At 35.8% G+C, this 20,044-nt stretch overlaps 1 protein-coding gene across 1 annotated transcript in view; it reads left to right on the top strand.

Moving 5' to 3' along the window:
• The first annotated feature begins 3,034 nt into the window (after positions 1–3,034).
• LOC109080050 (adhesion G protein-coupled receptor L3-like) overlaps positions 3,035–20,044 on the top strand; it is a 288,219-nt gene continuing 271,209 nt past the window's right edge. Inside the window, exon 1 of the mRNA XM_042726857.1 lies at positions 3,035–3,529. The gene's annotated coding sequence lies outside the window, so the exon portion shown is untranslated. The remainder of the gene's footprint in view (positions 3,530–20,044) is intronic.

Here is a 20,044-nt window from a genome sequence, read left to right on the forward strand (position 1 = left end):
TTACAACAGTGCGAGACAAAGCACGTCTGTCTGCATAAACAACTCTGCACACAAAACACTCAGCATACAACACACCGAGTTCTTGCACACAGACATTCCCAGCATGCACCAGAGAGAGAGATGGCTCTCATCTGTCATGACAGTTTAGCGCTGAGAGCTGGGACACATCACTGATGGCTTTCGGAAACTGAAGTCTGAGGTGTGAAACCTTATCTGGGGCTATTATTTTGGAAGTCATGTCAAACTACAGCCTGCTAGTGTCCAGATGACAGCCAAACCATTCAAAAAACGAACCTGGCCATCTGAAAACACGATTTAAACCACTGAAAACACAGCTTACAGAGCCAAGATTGGGCCTGGCTGTCAGAGGACAAACCTAAAACATAGCACATTTCTGATATTTTGTAGAATTTTCTATGGTTGTAGCACTTCTTATTACAGGTTTTACAATTTTTTTAATTGATTCAATTGATTTGATACAAAATGCATTCTATAACCACATTCCAATGCATGAAGTGTTTTCTCACTCAAATTAAGCCATTAGTAGAACTCCATGTATCTATCTTGTTTTGCACACATGTACATAATGTGTTAAAAAATTGCATTTATAGTTACCAGTAGGTGGCGCTAAAAGTGTGTTATATTTTTTCCTAAAACAGGCCAGTCTTCAAGTCTTTTTTAAAATTGTGACTCATTTCACAAGACTCGCACCCGAGTGCTTCATATATCTCCGCTGTAATGCTGTACCAGGTATGCTACTGAGCAAGTTTACTGCATCAGAAGAGCCAAACATATGGAGATAGTTATATGAATCAAATGTCAAAATATGTTATTTTTGAATTCATGCACTACAGTAAAAGTGTTTTTAGATCAAAACATAGTATTGCACAAAGAATTGCATGAAAATAGCTTTTTTTTAAATTTCATTAATCTAACCCCTTTAATCATAACTAAGGAATCAAATGTGTTAGTGATTTACTGTCACCAGTGTTCATTTCAGCTAGAAACTGCAGTGAATTGTTTACATACGTAGGTACATATGCTCAGTAGAAAAATTAAGCATACTGTATAAGCTACAAATCTTTACACTAGCTACTTATCACCTCTAAAAATGATTTTAATTCACAATTACTTGTATATACAAGTGCATAATGGCCTAATAATATAGCAGATGCTTACTGAAAATAAACTAAAGAGATCTTTCAAATTATTAGAATCAAGTCATTTAGTAGCATAATACTGAGTGTATTTCACGTCTATGTCAAGAATTTTGAATTGCCATTGTGTATGAAATGTGCTATATCTTATATAACAATGGCTGAAAGAGGAAGTATTGACTGGAAGAACCTGTAATTGGGTCATACAATACAAGAACGCACCATTTAATTCCATGATGAAAGGCTTTGTGCCAGCTGAAGAAAGAGATCAAGTGAGGAGAGAAATGATAGCATGTGGGCAGCTGATTGTGGAAGTTGATCATGAGATGTGTATGAAGAGTAAAAAGTGTACTCAGTGTTGTAAAACGTAAACAAATGACTATAAAAGGTGCAAAGTTATCAAATAGACTGACGTTCATTTCTGCCTATGGATTGAGTAAAAAGAAGAAATGTCACAACTTTAACATCTCTGAGGCCTATAGATTTGATCTTCAGATTAATTTTAATAATATTAATTTTTCACCATAAAAAAAAGCTAATTATGCTTATTTATGGTATTTTTCCCATCTGTTTTATTGTCCACCAGGGGAGAATCTTAAATTTGATCACTTGGAAAATTAATCAAACCGTATGATTTGAGATTTCATGATCAGACGTTTATAAGCAACAGTTGGCTAATGGTGACAAAAACAACAATACTACTACTACTACTAATAGGAAGAAAGAAAGAAAGAAAGTAAGAAAGAAAGAAAGAAAGAAAGAAAGAAAGAAAGAAAGAAAAAAAGACCCAAGCTGGTAATTTCTTGCTTTAAAAACACAAATCGTTTAGTTGTTTGTTAGTCTGTCATATTAAGTGGATTATTTTTCTGTGCTCTCATACTGTGGCACATTTCCCCTCCGCATCTGAGCAAAACACTGAAAGCATCCCTGCAGGTAATCTCAGATCTCAGCTGGCTCTTTTATGAATGAGAGCTGTATTAATGAGGATTAAAGACTGAGGCATGTTCGCTGGTGTAAAAGCTCATTTGAGAGTCAGCGGGCCAGTAAGAGGATGCACTCTTTAAAATACTGTAAGCTAATGTTCTGTTGTGTGAAATGTTTTTCAGTGCGAGTATAGAGGGAGAGAAAGAGAGAAAGTATTTCATTTGCACTGCTAGGGGGAGCTCTAGACTTTTCATTGGAGTCTATCCACCTTGCGCCTCGACGCAGGGTTGCCAGATTGGCGCAGTGAATGTAATCGTTCTTTGACTTTCTTCTTGAGGAAGAAACATGATGTTTATACAAGTGCTGCTGTTTTATTAGGGTTTAAATAGAAAAAGGACATGATGCTGGTCATCTCATTTATTACCTTTCACTAACCATGAGCATGGTTTAATTTGTACATCCAGCTCAAAAAAGCTGATAATTCGTCTCTTAATGAGTAAAAGGTCTTTAGTTATCATCATATTTCCAATAAAACAATCCCCTACTGTCTAAAATCAGTTGGTAGATCTCTAAATTATTGACAGATGATCACATAGACACAACAGTATCTGTTGTAACAAATCCCAAATGAATGCTAATATAGTGTCTATCATTATTTATTTGGGAACAATTATGAAGGAATCAAACCGACATCCTGTATGAAACATAGACCTTTCTAGAAGTCTAGACTTTTCTATTCCTAGATTGCTGTTTGAGTCTATTTGTAGCCTGACGATTCCAAACTCCAAATTTAGACACATTCTTTAATCACTAAACTAAAATGTACTTCGCTACATACCTATTATAACTCTGTTTTGGTACATGGAATTGACAATTAAAAAGAGATAAACTTGTCCGCTGTTGCTGACGCGTGTCCTGTGTCGCTTCGCGGGCATATCTGGCAACCCTCTTTCAACCCTTATTTCTCTCGGTGTGTGCGCTGAGCTCGGACTGTGACCGCGCGCAGATCGGCGCATTATACCGGAGCTGCACCTGGACGTCACCAGCACGCTGCTTTAACCTACAGCTGGAGAACTTTGGATGTACATTCTTATTTAGCGCTGCCCGACGTTTGATTTCTTTGGGAGAAGGGCGATATGGGGACACGGCGTGCCGAGGTGGCACTCAGACTGGTGATGGGGATCCAAACAAGGAGCCCTTTTATTCCTTTTCAGAAGCTCCTGTAAAACAATCGGATATCAGGACACTGATGACCTCGACAGCGTCGGTTTGGAGTTAATCTTACAGGATAAAAGGGAATCGAAGGTCTCTTGAAGGTCTCGACAAACATTGCATTGTCATTTATTCCTGTGCGCAAGGACGATTTTCATCGCATAAAAGAGACTGATTGTGTCCGGACTGTGCGCCCGGTGCGCAAAAAGACCCCCAATCACCAAGAAGCTTCGCTGGTAAGTTGAGCCTGATTTCAGTGCGCTTTCCTTTATTATTTCCTTTAAAGAAAAAAAATCATGAAGATGCCGCTTTCCTGTTGTTTTATAAACGCGTGTGTTTTCTGGTGTGCGCCCGCTGGACATGATTCACCTCTGCGCGCGTTTCCAAGTCCTTCTCCAATCTATAAATGTTAGAAAAATAGGCTATGATGCTCATGGCAATTCTTGAGTGGCTCGTGGTTTGTATTCCAAAGGTTGGTTACCCAACACATCTGTGTGCTTTTTTAATTTCCCGTTAAAGATCATTTGGAGTGTTTTAAGTACTTGCACCGCAATGCTTCATTATATATTATGTGCATGTGGCTCCGTTGCGCTCACCTTTTATAAATTGCTCTTCTTTTACGCTCTACGTTACATTGTTACTGGATAATTGTTTTTATACATTCATTATGTAATAAAGATTCCAATTAGCTTCTTTTAGTACTTATTGGATTAAGATGAATAAAACCCGAACGGTTTTCTCTGAAGCGCGCGCAGCTGCGCAAAGGCGAACCATGCAAACTGACGCAGTCTTTGGCGAAATGTCATTTAAAACTGATTGTGTTCGTCTACGATCCGCGGGTTCATCGCGCTATTAGTTTCAGGATATTTTCTGTTGTTGGAAGGAAACTGCAGAAATGTCCATACTTCAGACATAATGGAGCTGGCCTTTTCCAGGAGCCTCAGAAGGGACATTAGGAGCGCTCTGTTAGTCTCACCTGAATGCTTGCTTTCCTTGGAGAGCTACTGCTTGACATTCTAGAGGAAGAAGAGCGGGACTGAATGGGCCGATGTGTTCTGCATTGATGCCTGAAGCGTTCATGTAGTAACTTTGCTCTCAGCGGAACGTTCTTGCTCTTCGGAGAAGCAGAGTGAACAAACCTTCAAACTGCGTCCGTTTTGGAAGCTGGCCCTCAGATGGCTTCAAAAAGCAGTATGGGATATCAGCTACCAGCTCATCGTTTTGCCTCAGAGTTGCCAGGCAGGGAAGATGACATGCTCTGGGCTTGAATCTAAAGTATTAAAATAGATAATATTTTGCTTTATAAATAATATCTATAACTTTGACTTTTAGTAATCATTTTAATTCTACTAGAATAAGGTCCACGTCACAGGCCTATAACGTATCTTCCCTTACGAAAATTAACCATGGTTTTATTGTAAAACTGTAGTAACCATGTTTTTTTTTGGCATATTGATTACCATTTGTATTGAACCATTTTGTGGTTACCATAGTTTAACTATAGTAACCATGTTTTTTTTTATTTATTTATAGCAAAACCATGGTTAATTTTCGTAAAGGGTGCGGCGCGCGATTTATAATAAAAAGAACGTTAATGTACAATGGTGTGGATGCAGATATAGTTTACGTTGTAGTTATTTTTAAAGGATGATAACTATAATTGTGAAGTTTTATTAATCTTTCTGATTCTACAAGAATCAAGTCTACAAAACGGATAACGATAACGACACAAAGGAACGATATCGTAGTCAGAATCGATTTCAGCACGTTTTTCCCAGTTGATGAATGATAAAACATTGACAGCCAATCAGAATCCATTTCCTCGGTCCTTGGATACTGTGTCCGAAATTTTTGTATGAGTTTTTTCTTTTTTTCTTTCTTCGTATTTGTTTTCCTTTCCTATCAAAATGATTGCTACAGATGCAAAAATGCCGAAAATTTAACCTGATCTAATTTTTTTTTACATTTTATTTTTAGTATTTTTGAGTCAGTGTGTAAATGTGATCGACACAACGTGAGATTGCATTTAGTTTTTAACGTGCAAAAATTTTGGGTGAAAATTTCGGATTCTGTGTGAAAGGACCTTATCGACAAAATTTTTAAAATTCATTCTACTGTAATTGTTTGAGAGCAGGGACGTCCACACCACAACTATAATGACACAGAGGATTAATATCATTGGAATCACTTCCAGCGCAAATTTTTTTCCAGCTGATGAACGATAAAAACATTGTCAGCCAATCAGAATCCATCCAACTTTAAAGAGCTTAAGCTAAAGTAGCAGATGAAATTAGGGCTGCGATGATAAACCGATGTAGCATCGATTCGTGGATAGATTATGAGATCTTCAGAATGCATCGCGATTCTCTCTGGAATCGATTCTGAGCTTAGATTTTAACAGCAGATGGCGCTCTAATCTAGTTTTCATCCGCACACTCAAACGCTCACAAACAAGAGCGGAGAACACTTGTGCATTCGGTTGAGTCTGTAATTTCCCCTCGGCTCAGAATGCTTTTATGATGTGAGATTAATTTTTTTAGGTTCAAGTGTGTGTAAGGATTTGGAAACAAGCAGAATACGGCTGTTTCTAGAGCATGCAGTGCCCTCTGCTGTTCAAAACTAAGCTCAGAATCGACTCGAGAAAGAATCGCCATGCATTCGGAAAATCTCAAAATCAATGCTGAATAATTTCTCGACTCGCGATGCATCGATTTATTTCCCAGCCCTAGATGGAATAATGGCAGTGTGCGTTTATAATAAGCAATGTTACTGTACTTTGGTATTTCTCATTATAGTTGTTCTATGAGGTTGTCATCTAGCTATGTAAACATGCATTTGCACGAAAACAAAGCCGTCTCTCTGTCTGGCGTCCTGATCATTGATGTCATCCCTGAAAAGCGGGGCCACACCAGGAGACGTGTAATGCTTTGGGTCTCAGCGCTTGTCAACCTGAGCTTTGCTTACAAGTAACCTGTCTTCGCAGATGTTTCGCTTTGTCGTCTCTAATGCATGTGTGCGAGCATTTGTTTGTTTTAGCGTTGACCTCATCTCTGCGGCGAGCACATGTCTGCTCTTGTATCTTCTGTTTACGGCTCTCATGGTGACCACAAAAGAGTATTAGTCATTTAAATACCACCAAAAGTTCTTTACTAAGCTGAAAACACAGTTTTCTTATTAAGTCTGAGAAACAAAGCATGGCCAGCCAGCATACCGACTGGATTCACCCGATACGGGCCGAGGGCTTTGGGAAATGTGCTTCCTGTGCTCTGTCTAAATGTGATTAGTTCAGTCACCCTGTTCATGTCTGCCTCACCTCGCTGATGAACCCCCGCTCCAAACCTTCCACTTCATTTTTCCTGCATTCCTGGCAGCTCCTCAGAGGCTTGATTGATTACAGAGGATCCTTTGACCCCAACTGGTCTCAAATTAAATCAACCAAACACATTAATCAATATCTATTGGTACACGGGGTTGAATTGCAATGTGTAATCTGCCATTGTGTGTGACCTACAGCTGGGCCATATATCAAATATTCATGATACATTCACCATGATTTTGCTGGCGGTGTAAAATTAAATTACTTTATGAATAGCGTGATGCTTATATATGTGTTAATTGCATTTTTAAAAATGAAAACCATCAGTAAAAATTGCATTAGAGTTGGTAATAGGCTATATCAATGGATCAGTGAATTGTATGATTGTCACTATTTAGTTTCACAATAACAGCAGTAGCAATTAAAATGCAAAAACCCCAAAAAAACATAAAAAAAAAAAAAAAAAAACTTTAAACGCTTATAAGGCTTTTTCAGTAAAGACTTAAACTTTTCAGTTAGGTTCGATTGGTTAGCATTAGTTAATGCATCTACTAACATATATTAATAATGGGCAATATATTTGTAAAGCATTTTTTTAATATTTGTTAACATTAGTTAATAAAATTACAACTATTCATTGTTAGTTAATGTTAACTCAGGTCCATTAATAATAACATGCACTTTTGATTTTAGCAATACATTAGTAAATGTTAAAATTAACATTTATTAAGACCAATAAATGCTTTTGAAGTATTTTCATTGTTAGTTCATGTTATCTAATGCAGTTAACTACTGGAACCTTATTATTAAGTATTGTATTGGAACCTTCTAGTAAAATAAATATATAAAAAACAGAGTGACAACAATGCATCATAAGTGTGAGAGAGATTGCATAAATACAGGGTTTGCATTAAATATAAGAAATGAATGCAAGTAGAAATAAATGAAAATATCTTAAGTATTAATACTATAGCTAGGTCTTGGACTTTATGGAGGCCTGTGCAGATTAAAAAAATTGCCATCTTTAAGTTTCAAATGCAGTTTTACAGAAATGATGCAATAAAATGTTGCTGTGTAATAGTGACACCAGATTCCAAAAGCAGATATACGTAAGGTAAGTGGTATTGTAAATAAATCATGAGAAGTGTATGCTGTGAATTAAACAATGTGTCGCCCTCATTCCCATCAGTAAGAACATCTACATTTGCTCCAAATGCTAATAACTGAACATAATGATTCTGGTCATTGCAGTGTGATTGCAAGTAAAGAAATCACAGTGCCATAGTGAATGTGAATGGGATGTGTCAACATTATGAACAGTTCACTTCCTGAACATTATCAGCTGTAATCACTTTCAAATGAGGCTTTTTTCTTCTTACTTTGACTGTGAGAAGTGTTTGATTTGATTCTGACTCACTCCACAGTTTTTAATCACACTGCTGCTTTATTTAACAAATTAATGAAAGAAAAATGGCAGATAAAAATGCTTTGCAATGTCACACTTCATTTAAGCTCATGTAAGAATAATATCCAATCAATTTTAACACTTCATGAGCACATTTTACTAAAAATAAAAAAAACTTCAAAGATTAGTTCTGCTCATGTTTCGTGATTGAGACCCAGCGTTTTTTTCAGCAAAAATATACTATCAACTATATTTAAAATATATTTAATATATTTTTGCTGTATGGGGTTAAAAAAAAGTGTGTGTGTATGTATGTGTATGTGTATATGTGTATGTATGTGTATATATATATATAATTTATGAAGCATTTAAAATATATTTACCCCTATATACAACCCAATAAAATGCATTCACATTTAGCAGATTTGAATTAAATTAAAGGGGTCATATGATGCTGCTAAAAATTACATTATTTTGTGTATTTGATGTAATGCAATGTGTTTATGTGGTTTAAGGTTAAAAAAACATTATTTTCCATATAATGTACATTATAGTTTCTCCTCTATGCCCTGCCTTCTAAAACATGAATTTTTACAAAGTTCATCGGTCTGAAAAGTGAAGTGTGCTCTGATTGGCTAGCTATTCAGTGTGTTGTGATTGGCAGAATGCCTCAAGCGTGTGACGGAAATGTTACACCTCTTAACATACTGTGATGCTGTCTCCCGGCCAGCAGCACGAGACTCAGTCCAGCTGCTCTGCTCGTGCACATCCCATCATCGGTTTTCTTTTAGCAGTTCAGTCAATGTACTGTTAGGAGTAACAGAATAACTCGGGATATTGGTTTATTTCGCGTCAGAGGGACTGTAAGACACGTTTATAAACCGAATAACTTAAGTTATTTGTGGATTAGTGCGTACTGGAGACGTGAACAGTTTCAAATGATTCAGATAGATTTGGTGAACTGGTTCGAGCGGTTCACTAAGAAGATCCGGTTAAATAGAAAGATTCGTTCACGATCCGGACATCACTAGACTAGACAAAACAAATAAAAACCATTACAAACGAGACATTTGTTGCGTCCAGTGGGGACATAATTACTGATTATAATGACTTATACTGTCTTTTTACGCGTTGCGTATCGCGTATTGGCAAATTATTTAAGTATAAAAAACTTACTTACAGGCTGTGAGTCAGAAGCGCCAGACTGTCCTTGCAAAGTTTGAACTGCCCAACTTTATAGAAACAGCCATTGTGCCACAGATGCATTGCAGGCAGCTGATTCAGGAAACAGTCCTCATCCTCCATAAAATGCGCTGCACACATCTGAATATTTGGGTTATATATTCTTGGCAACAATGGTGGAAATGATAGTTCTTCTAAAATAAATATCAAAATATATTGAATATTGTCAAAAGGCAATGTTCTTCAGCTCTAGTTTTGATGTGTCACGCTGTGACCAAAATCCGACGGGTTGAGAGATCCCAGACATGATGCAATCTTCATTTTTTGTGTCTGTGTGGTTGTATACGTCTGTGTTTGTGCAGGTGCGGGTTGAGATGTTGAAAGCGGTTTATTATAGTGATCCAATAGCTCTGTTAGATTGTCACTTCAGATGCAATGGAAGTTGAGGGTTTCCTTTGTAAGAGCTATCTGCTATTTACTCCTCTGAAGAGAAGGTGAGATATTGGTTTTCTCGTTTTGTCTTCCTGTCAGCTGAACTGTTGGCCTGAAAACACTCACTGCATCGTGCTTTTTCTCCCTGTATGTGTTGTGATTTTCTGCCAGATTTCTCAGAGCATCTGAAATGAATTTGTGCATCTCCACTGGGCCCCTTAGGGACTTCGCCTTCCCATTTGCCGCCATGTGTTTTGTGCCCTAATGAAGGAAATTTATAACCGGGCGGTTAATTCACAGCTTGGGCGACACAGAGGCCTGCCATTCGTTATATCAGTGTTGACTGTTCCCATATGAAGCAATCTCATTGGCTGTTAATTCGCTGCTGCTTCTATTTAAGGTTGCAGTTTTTCAATCTTTTTTTTTTTTTTATATTTTCCACGTTGGCTAATTGGAAATATGTGACATTTCTGCAAAGTTTTAACTATACAATTCACTGCTCAGTTTCCAACTGAAATAAACACTAGAGACCGTAAAAAAGCCAACATTTGATTTCTTTTCACACAAATCATGATTACAGAGGCAGATTATCAAATAATAAAGAATTATTTTCAAATGGGTCCTTGCACAATACTATATTATGAGCTCAAAACACTTTTACCATAGTGCAAAATATGTAAACTAATACATTTTGGCATTTGCACCATAAATCCAGCTCCATATGTGTGGCTTTCTGATGAAGTAAACTTGCTCGATAGCGCACCCGTGAAACATTGTGTTTGCAATTCAAAATGTTCAACTACGATAAAACTTTAGACTTGTTGAAGAAAGTTAAAATGGCATGTTTGCTTCAGCAAATGTGTGTGTGTTTTTTTTTTTTTATCTTACATTTGCTTTTGTTAACACTATCAGTTAAGTTTAAGATCTTTGGACATTTCTTCTGAAATTGCCATGAAGCATGCTGCAAGCAACATTATACCATTTTGCAAAAATATTCTCTTATGCACATTTTATTTTATTTTTTCACGAAACTAAGATGTTTAATAAACCTAATGGAGAAAAAATACAAAACAATATTGCTTACAGCACCTCTTTGTGGACATCACCAGAAAAGTCAACTGAATTCAGGCACAGTGACATACTTCCAACACCTGAGCTCCTATTCCTGCAAATCTCAATCAAGTTTAACCAAAACCTTACAAAAGATACTGGAGTGATTTGATTTTCACAACTATTTGCACCGTTTGACATTATCAACAATAAAACAAGTCAGCCAACACAATACCCATTAAAGTGAAACATGGTAGATGTCATTGTTCCCATTGTATTTGATTTTGTAGCTTGATGGACTGATAAGGTCTCGCTGTTGCATTATGAGAGGAGACATGGGCTCTTCTATTAACTTTCGTAGATGGTCCTAATGTGAGCGAAGTGCTGCCTGCGGGAAGTACATTATTTTGTTTTCCCTTCAAGTAGACTTGATCTACCAAACCAACAGGCTTGAGGCTGGGAATCCCACTCATTCTTCCTCATGACAGATACAGTTGAATGAGAAAGTCTTTATCTCTTTTAAATAATGGCTCTGCATTGCGGCGACGTGAACTGCGGAGCGACTCGCTTCACAGGGCCGCTTTTGTGTGTTTCTCACAGGCCATCATTTGTGAGGGTGTTTGGGCAGGTCTAGGAATGGTATGATAAGATGTGGTTTGCATTCAGATCAAGGTCACTGCACTGTGCTGAGACTCCCTGTTCCACTGAATGATAAAGCAACATATCTCTGAGATTTATACACAGAGATGGCTTTTGTTTCTCCGGGCTGTGGATATCCAAGAGAACTGGGTGTGAAAAGATTTGGCTATCTTGTATTGTTGCCTTCATCTTGCCAAAAACAAACTCAACAAGAATGTCAAGTTTCTGCCTTAACAAGAGAATATTATTGTTAAACAAATACATCCATGTAATATTAAATGACCAAAGTGCAGATTTCTAATAAATGCATTTTAGCATGAAGGGCAATAATGAGTGATCGCTGAAACACTGAGGTGTGATAATCAGTTCTAGGTTCAGTGGCATTTAAAAATATTAGTGCAACTCATAAACACACTGATTTCGATATGGTAAATGTTTTTAATTTCTAAATCTAATCCATTTTCAGATTTGAATGGTAAGTTAAAAACGTCAGGGGGATACACCCGTCCACATATCATTATGAGGAAAAAACCAAAACAATAAAAAAATAAAAATTGAAAAGGAGCCTCCGTGAAGAAGTTTGACATATTTTGTGATTATTTATTAGATAGAAAGCCAATGAAGCAGTTTTATCGAAATTTAATGAAACTTTTGTGAAACCCCCCCTCCCCACCCCTAAATGTTATTATATTTATGCATTATTAATTAATGATATTTGTGAAAATGATTTTCACCTTGAAAAATCAATTAAAAAAATATGAACACTCACATGGATGGAAGTTTTAAGAATTTTTTTTATTTCTTTTTACTTTTTATTTCTGTACAGTGGTTTGTTTTGTGATCATGTGATTTTGTTTATGTGATCTATGTAGTCATGTGACCTCTTGTTTAAAGATGGCTTCTAGATGACATTAAAGATAGAATTAAAGAAAATCACTTGTGGTCTTTCTGTCATTCTGGATCACTGTGGACTATTTTGAAAGATGTGGTGAGTCTTTTACTAATTTTCTACTTTTGCATGACATTTTAGAGTTATTAAATGTAATCTTTCTTGAAAAGCATATTCACACCTTCTCTCATTATTTGGTTGGTTGTTGAAAAGTCTTATTGTACTGCTTTGTTTCACGCTTTATCCCACTGGAAGCATGATTCTTTGGGTTTATGAATGGCAAGTGTGAAATGTTGCTTAACCCCGGGTTAAAAGGCTTAAAAGTTACAGGAATTATTGAGTGTGTAAGAGGCTGTGAAATTGTAGCTCGAGGCTGTGCTGATGATGTTGTTGTTGTGTGTGATGTTTCTGTGTGTCTGTTGTGGGGATTTTGGACATGGTCAGTTGTTCGGTGTTTAGCATAGCCATTTGTTAGCAGGGACAGCAGCTAAATGTCTCCACATACATTCTGTTTAATTAAGTAAATCAATCTCTCGCCCAAGCCAGAAATACAATTACTGCAGGGGGCGTTGCCAAAACACCTGCCGCCTGTGTGTGTGCGTGTGTGTGTGCGTGCGCGCGCGTGTCATTCTCCCTTCCAAGTCTCCATTTGTCTATTAAAATTGCACTTGTCCCCAAAAATTGTTGCAGCAAATAAAAGCAGGTCACTACACCAGAGCTGCATTTATTTGATCAGAAATACAGTAATATTGTTAAATATTATTACAATTTAAAATAACTGTTTTCTATGCAAATATATTATAAAATGTAATTTATTGCTGTGATCAAAGCTGAATTGTCAGCATCATTACTCCAGTCTTCAGTGTCACGTGATAAATTAATACTTATATTCAGAAAGGTCGCATTTGATCAGAAGATTTCTCTTTCAAATAAATGCTGTTCTTTCTATTCACCAAAGAATCCTGAAAAATCAAATGTATCAAGGTTTACACAAAAATATTGTGCAGTACAACTGTGTTCAACATTGATAATAATCAGAAATGTTTCTTGAGCAGCAAATCAGCATCTTAGAATGATTTCTGAAGATCATGTGACACTGAAGACTGGAGTAATGATGCTGAAAATACAGCTGCACATCACAGGAATATATTACATTTTAACAAATATTTGCATAGAAAATGGTTATTTCAAATTGTAGTAATATTTCACAATATTACTGATTTTACCGTATTTTTACTGAAACAGTTAAAGCTGTGGTGAGCATAAGAGACTACTTTCAAAAACATTAAAGAAATTGTAATTATTTCAAACTTTTGAGCAGTAGTGTATGTCGTCATTTAGGTTAAGTAAATGTGTGTGTGTGTGTGTGTGTGTGTGTGTGTGTTTGGCTCTTCACTGAGGATGAGTTTTTATGTCCATTCATGCTTAAACTAGTGCTGACAGAAACCACCTGTCTCTTCAATCACAACAGTTCATCTCTGTGTGTGTGTGTGTGTGTGAGAGAGAGAGAGAGAGAGAGAGAGAGAGAGAGAGAGTGAGTGTGTGTGTGAGAGAGTGAGTGTGTTTGAGTGTGTGTGTGTGTGTGTGTGAGTGTGTGTGTGTGTGTGTGTGTGAGAGAGAGAGAGAGAGAGTGTGTGAGAGTGAGTGAGTGTGTTTGAGTGTGTGTGTGAGAGTGAGTGAGTGTGTTTGAGTGTGTGTGTGTGAGAGAGTGAGTGTGTTTGAGTGTGTGAGTGTGTGTGTGTGTGTGTGTGTGTGAGAGAGAGAGAGAGAGAGAGAGAGTGTGTGAGTGTGTGTGAGAGAGAGTGTGTGTGTGTGTGTGTGTGAGGTAGAGTGAGTTTGAGTGTGTGTGTGTGTGTGTGTGTGTGTGAGAGAGAGAGAGAGTGTTTGAGTGAGTGTGTTTTTTTTTGTGTGTGTGTGTGTGTGTGAGAGAGTGAGTGTGTTTGAGTGTGTGTGTGTGTGTGTGTGTGTGTGTGTGAGAGAGAGAGAGAGTGTGAGTGAGTGAGTGTGTTTGAGTGTGTGTGTGTGTGTGTGTGTGTGTGTGTGTGTGTGTGTGTGTGTGTGTGAGAGAGAGAGTGTGAGTGAGTGAGTGTGTTTGAGAGTGTGTGTGTGTGTGTGTGTCACTGCTGTAGATCTGTTGTCCTGTTTCATTCACCACCAGAGAGGAGAGAAACACAGATGTTGGGAAACAGATGTGTTTCCTGACTGGTGACTGATTGAGCTGCTGACACAGTGTTTTGAAGTTAGAGGAGGATTTGTGTTCACAGAGGATATAGAAAATAAAAAGTATGGCAGGACTGAATTTTAAGAAAATTGTACGTTGGATTTCAGAATCGAAACACAAAAGTACAAAGGTTTGGTGATTTGGGAGAATATACAGACATTTATCCCATCTGTGTGTCAGGTTCTGTTCGGGGGATAATCGTTTCTGTTCAGCCCATTTGACCCTACAATGAAAATAATGTGCTGTAAGTGGTTTGTTTATGAAATAAAATTGTGTTTTGAGCACAGTGAATTCAGTTAATGTATTTTTTATGAGGTTCACTGGATAGAAACAATAGGGGTCAAGAGTAATTGCTTGCAAGCTTCACAAAAACATTATATATGGGTTATAATTGCAAACAGAGTTTGTTTTTAGTGTGTGTGTGTGTGTGTGTGTGTGTGTGTGTAAGAAGCTTCTAAAATGTATTTTATGTATTATATTCTGAATTAGCATTTTAATTTAGTCCAACATTGCTACTTTTTAATATTTCTATATAGCTTTATTTTTATTTCAGAATAGTAGTTTAAAACTTATAATTATTTATAGTTAGGTTATGTTTTTTTTTTTCATCTAATATTTATATATTTTATACTTTTATTTGTTTTATTTTTATTTCAGCTTCATGTTAATTACATAACTTATTTTTAATAGATTTAGTTTTAATTAACAAGAGCACCGTTAAACACATTAGTCTTTTATATATAATTTAAAATAATAATAATAATAATAATTTTTCTTTTTAAAACTGTTTTCATGATTAATTCCCAGTCAGTCTCATCATCGGTTTCAAGTAAAATTGTAAAATAATTTTGGGGGTTTTCTCAAACAAGCAAATTAAAAACCATGATCTCTGATAACGATTTTTCTGCGAAACAAATAATTTCTCTCAAGCTTTCTGCTTTATTTCTTACATTTCAAAATAAAACAAGCAATCTTAAGGCAACATCCCCTGTATTCATTCTCTGAAAATGCACCCCCCCCCTTTTAGTTTTTAGTACCAGTAAACACATCAGTGTCACATTTCTGGAAATATGCATATGGAAATAATATGTAGATAAGATTGCGCATAATAATAAGGCATGGTAAGCTTCATGTGTGGTTATTTTGGAGTTCTGGTGCATATGTAGTTTAAAAGCTTGTCTGTTCAATTTTAGGATGAAATTGACACAATGTTTTAAGTTTGAGGCCTCAGGAATGTATAAAGAAAGCAGCTGTGGTCAGTTTTGGTGTCATTTGGACTTTAAGGCTCCAGACGCGCTCCAGTCACACTGACTGTTCACTATTAGGATTCCTTTCAGAATGGGACGTATGTTTTATGATTAGAGTGACTCTGTGTGAATGCGGCTGCAGCTGCATTATTCTGCAGTCACACTGTCACATGAGATCAGGAAGGAGATTTCAGACGCCTTTTATTCGGGTTTAAGTGAGACACCAACAGTTTCTCTCTGCACGCTACGCTGAGCGCTGAATAAAACCCTGAGAAAGAAAGAGTGACAGTTTGAGCCTTTAAGAGCTTCAGACAAAACGAGAGAACTTGAAGAAAAGAGAAGAGCTGCAAAAACTTGTCAGTGAGTCACACCCTCGTCATTCGTTTCGGTCTGATTTCCTCAGAATGGAGGGGTAAGGGGCAGGAATTGGGGGCGTGGCCTGGGGTGGTTCTAGCCACACCCCTGAAATGTGATTGGCCACCAAAGTGCCATCCCACATCACAGATGAGAACATCACTAAGTAGGGAATAATTGACGATGGGCCGTTGAATTATTAGAAAAATGTGCATTATTTTTCTAATAAATCAACAGCCCAGAGTCAATTATTCCGCTTATACTACGGTTACCACACCTCAAGACATCGATCAGATGATATATTTACAGGGATTCATTCCATTTTTGTACTTAAATCGTTATTGTGAGTAGGATTATTTCTTCCGCATCTCATCCAACACCTCTTTTGCCGGTTTCACAACGTCATTTTAAAGCTGGTAATGGAGGCTTGAGCCGTTGATAGTATTATAGTGCTGTTATAATGCAGGTTAAGCAGAGAGAGAGAGATAGAGAGGTATTGTGTGATTTTGTGTGTTGGGGTGTATCTGAGTATCTATGTTGTTATGTTGTTAGTTCGCTAGTGAGAAATGTTATGTGTATTTACTTTCGGAAAATCGTCTGTCATGTTGTTTTTGTCAGTCCTGTAATTTCCGTTATTACAGTTTTACTATGCGAGGTGATATGGAACTGTAATGCAGTCAAGAGGGCTGCCTGGAACTGCGTTCGCCATGCGTTTCCCAGAAAATAATTGCACATCTCAGAACGTTCGTCAGCCAATCAGATTCAAGCATTCAACGGCCCCGTAGTATAAAGCAAAATATAGAAATTCCAAGCTTTCAATGGAAAATTGTTATAATAATAATAATAACTTATTTTTTTGTGTTATTGTTTATGGTTATTTTTATATTTTGCTTATTTTTGTATTTTTTATTAATAATAATTTTTTTTTTTTTTTTTTTTTTTTTGATGATGTTTATGTTGATATGTAGCTTTTTTTTTTAATTTTTTTATTGTATCATTTAATAATGTATATTTTAGTAATAATAATTTATTGTTTACTACTAATAATAGTGATTCATTACTATTATTATTATTATTTAATATCATTGCACAAAATGTATTATTTATATAATAATAATAATAATAATAATAATAATAATAATAATAATAATAATAATAATAATTTATTATGCTTCATTCCACCCTTGAATGTCTTCTGGCCTCTATAACCCCAATGATGGTAAGTCATCTCTCCTCTGTCTATAATGAAGAGGATTTTCAAATCAAAAATCAAGCCGGGATCCTTCAGCAGAGGATTTACCCATAATCCCCGTGTTAGAGGACTTCAGAAAGAGATGCAGAGAAAGGCTTGATGCCGTGGCAGTGTTTGAGCTTTTGTGTGTGAAATCATGAAAACACACAACTCGATCAGATCGAGTGTGTTACTGTGGGAAACAAGAAGAAATCATGTGTGTCTCAAGGTCATCGCTGTCACTGTCACACACTGAGATATAAATGCATGTCCTTTTCAATCACACACACACACACACACACATATAGTTGTTTTATGTAATTGTCTGAAATTGAGATATTTTCTGTCTTGTTCACTGGGTTCTTTCAATCAAGGCGGATGTTTTTGTAAAGCTACAGTGTTTATTGTGAAAAGTGCTTTACTGTGCAAATAAAAGGACCTGACATTCTTGACGTTGTTGACGTTCTTGTCATGACAGTCCTGTTGTTACCGATTCAATGCCGTCTTTAAGTGTACCTGAGAAACTCGCAGCTCTGGGTTGTGTTATTACATTTCACACATTCAAGTCTGAAACATGACATGGAAGTGACCTAAATAAAACAAAAGAACCATACTGTGAACAATCAACACTAATAACAACATCTGAATTCAAAATGATTGATGCAAAATTAAAATGACTTGCAAAATTATTCAGAATTTCAGCTACTTTCTCATTTTAATTTCTTCTAACTTGATGTACTAAAATAATTAAACGTAAAACTGAAATAAAAATTACAAAATTACAAAAACGAAGTTATTAAAAATGAATGTAAATTTAATTTAAAATAAACATGGAAAAATAAAAACTAATATTTTTTTTTAAATATATAACTATAATAGTACCTCAGTGACAGTAAAATATCACTGCTGAAAACTAACAATTCTGTCATTATCTAATAATCCACACTGTGCCCCAAACACATACGCTGTTAATAATAGACCAAAAAATAAAAGAATATATAAAATAAATAAGGATGATGGTGATAATAATAAAATATATACAATTTTATAAAAAATACAAAATATTAATAAAATTATAATTGAATCATTGAGTTAACTGAATCACGTAATGTAATGAATGTAAAGCTAAGTGACACACCATTATATTTATGTAGCCTATAAAAGTGTTGAAAACAAGCAGGTTTTTGTCTGTGGTTTCACTTTTTGACAAAAAGAAATATATGCATTTTTGGACATTTAGAGTGAACACTCTGGCCAGTTTTTCTCATGTGGTGCAATGTACTCTAGAACTAAATGATCAACATAATCCATCATATTTCATCCGTGGAAGCAGTTCATTCAATATATATTGATATTGCCTTCAATTCAGTCTCTCAGTTACAGTCAGCAGCACGTCATGTATCGGGCCTTTGGTTTACTGTAGGTGGAAAACAATCCCATTAGACTGAATGCACTTATTTTACTTGTAATAAAATCAGTAAATTCAGTTAACAGCCACATTTTTAAATGCAATAAAACACACAACTTTTAAGCAAGCTTATCCTTCTAAAAATACCAGAAAGCTGAACCACACTGACACACACACAAAAAGACGTGTTGCTGATTATATATTTTTCAGAGAACATGACAAGTAGCTGTTTTAATTTATTGTTAATTGCAGTATTTTTACAGTCATTAATCTCAGCCCTACACTGCAGACTCGTCAAATCCTACTGTAATAACACATCTGAACAACACTGAAGGTGTGAGGTTATGGCTGTTTCTTCAACAACGGGAACTATTTTGTCACACAGGTTGGTTTTTATTAACTTTGTTATATAAAAGTCACTTTAAATCTGTTTGAGAAATTCCTTTTTTTTTATTATTATTATCTGTTCCAAGATGGTTAATACTAATTAACATGATACAGATGTTGATGCTGGCCATTTTTAGTAGACAAATTTAACTAGTTAGCAGGGAAAAAAATGTTTTAAGAAAGTCAGCAGAGCCAAAAGTGACTGTAATTACTCCTAAAATATGAACACTTTTAAAAACAACCATTTGAAGGTTTGGGAATTTCCAAGATTTATTTATTTATGTATTTAAAAATATTTTTGGAGAAAAATATATTCTCTGCTCACCAAAGCTGAATTTATTTAATCAAAAATAATTTATTTCTGTGATGTGCAGCTGTATTTTCAGCATCATTACTCCAGTCTTCAGTGTCACATGATCTTTTCAGAAATCATGTTAATATACTGATTTGCTGCTCAAGAAACATTTCTGATTATTATCAATGTTGAAAACAGTTGTGCTGCACAATATTTTTGAGGAAACTGTGACACATTTTATTTTTCAGGATTCACAGATGAACGGCATTTGTTTGAAATAGAAACCTTTTGTAACATTATATCTCTACTGTCACTTTTGATCTATTAAATGTATCCTTTTTGAATAAAATTATAAATTTCTTTAAAAAAAAAAACAAGCTTTTATACAATAGTGTAAATCAGAGATAAAAGGGGATTGCACAGTACAACGTGGTAACTGAGGTTTTTTCACCTGATTTACCCCATAAGACTGATAATGTATTTAGGCAGATTCAGTGTTATTAAATAATATTTCTAACATTTTAATATAGATTTGATCATTTCCCAGTGTGGAACTCTGTGATTTAGGTGGATTTGAAAGCATTTGCTGCTACAACAGACATGTGAGACCCAAAGTGAAGAGCTTTTTAAATGAACTAAACACAATTAACACCTCAGTTTAGGTGTTTGGGGTCATTTGGGTCACTCTTCTTGAT

The sequence above is a fragment of the Cyprinus carpio genome, chromosome B7 (genome assembly GCF_018340385.1).
Source record: "Cyprinus carpio isolate SPL01 chromosome B7, ASM1834038v1, whole genome shotgun sequence".
NCBI lineage: Eukaryota > Metazoa > Chordata > Actinopteri > Cypriniformes > Cyprinidae > Cyprinus > Cyprinus carpio.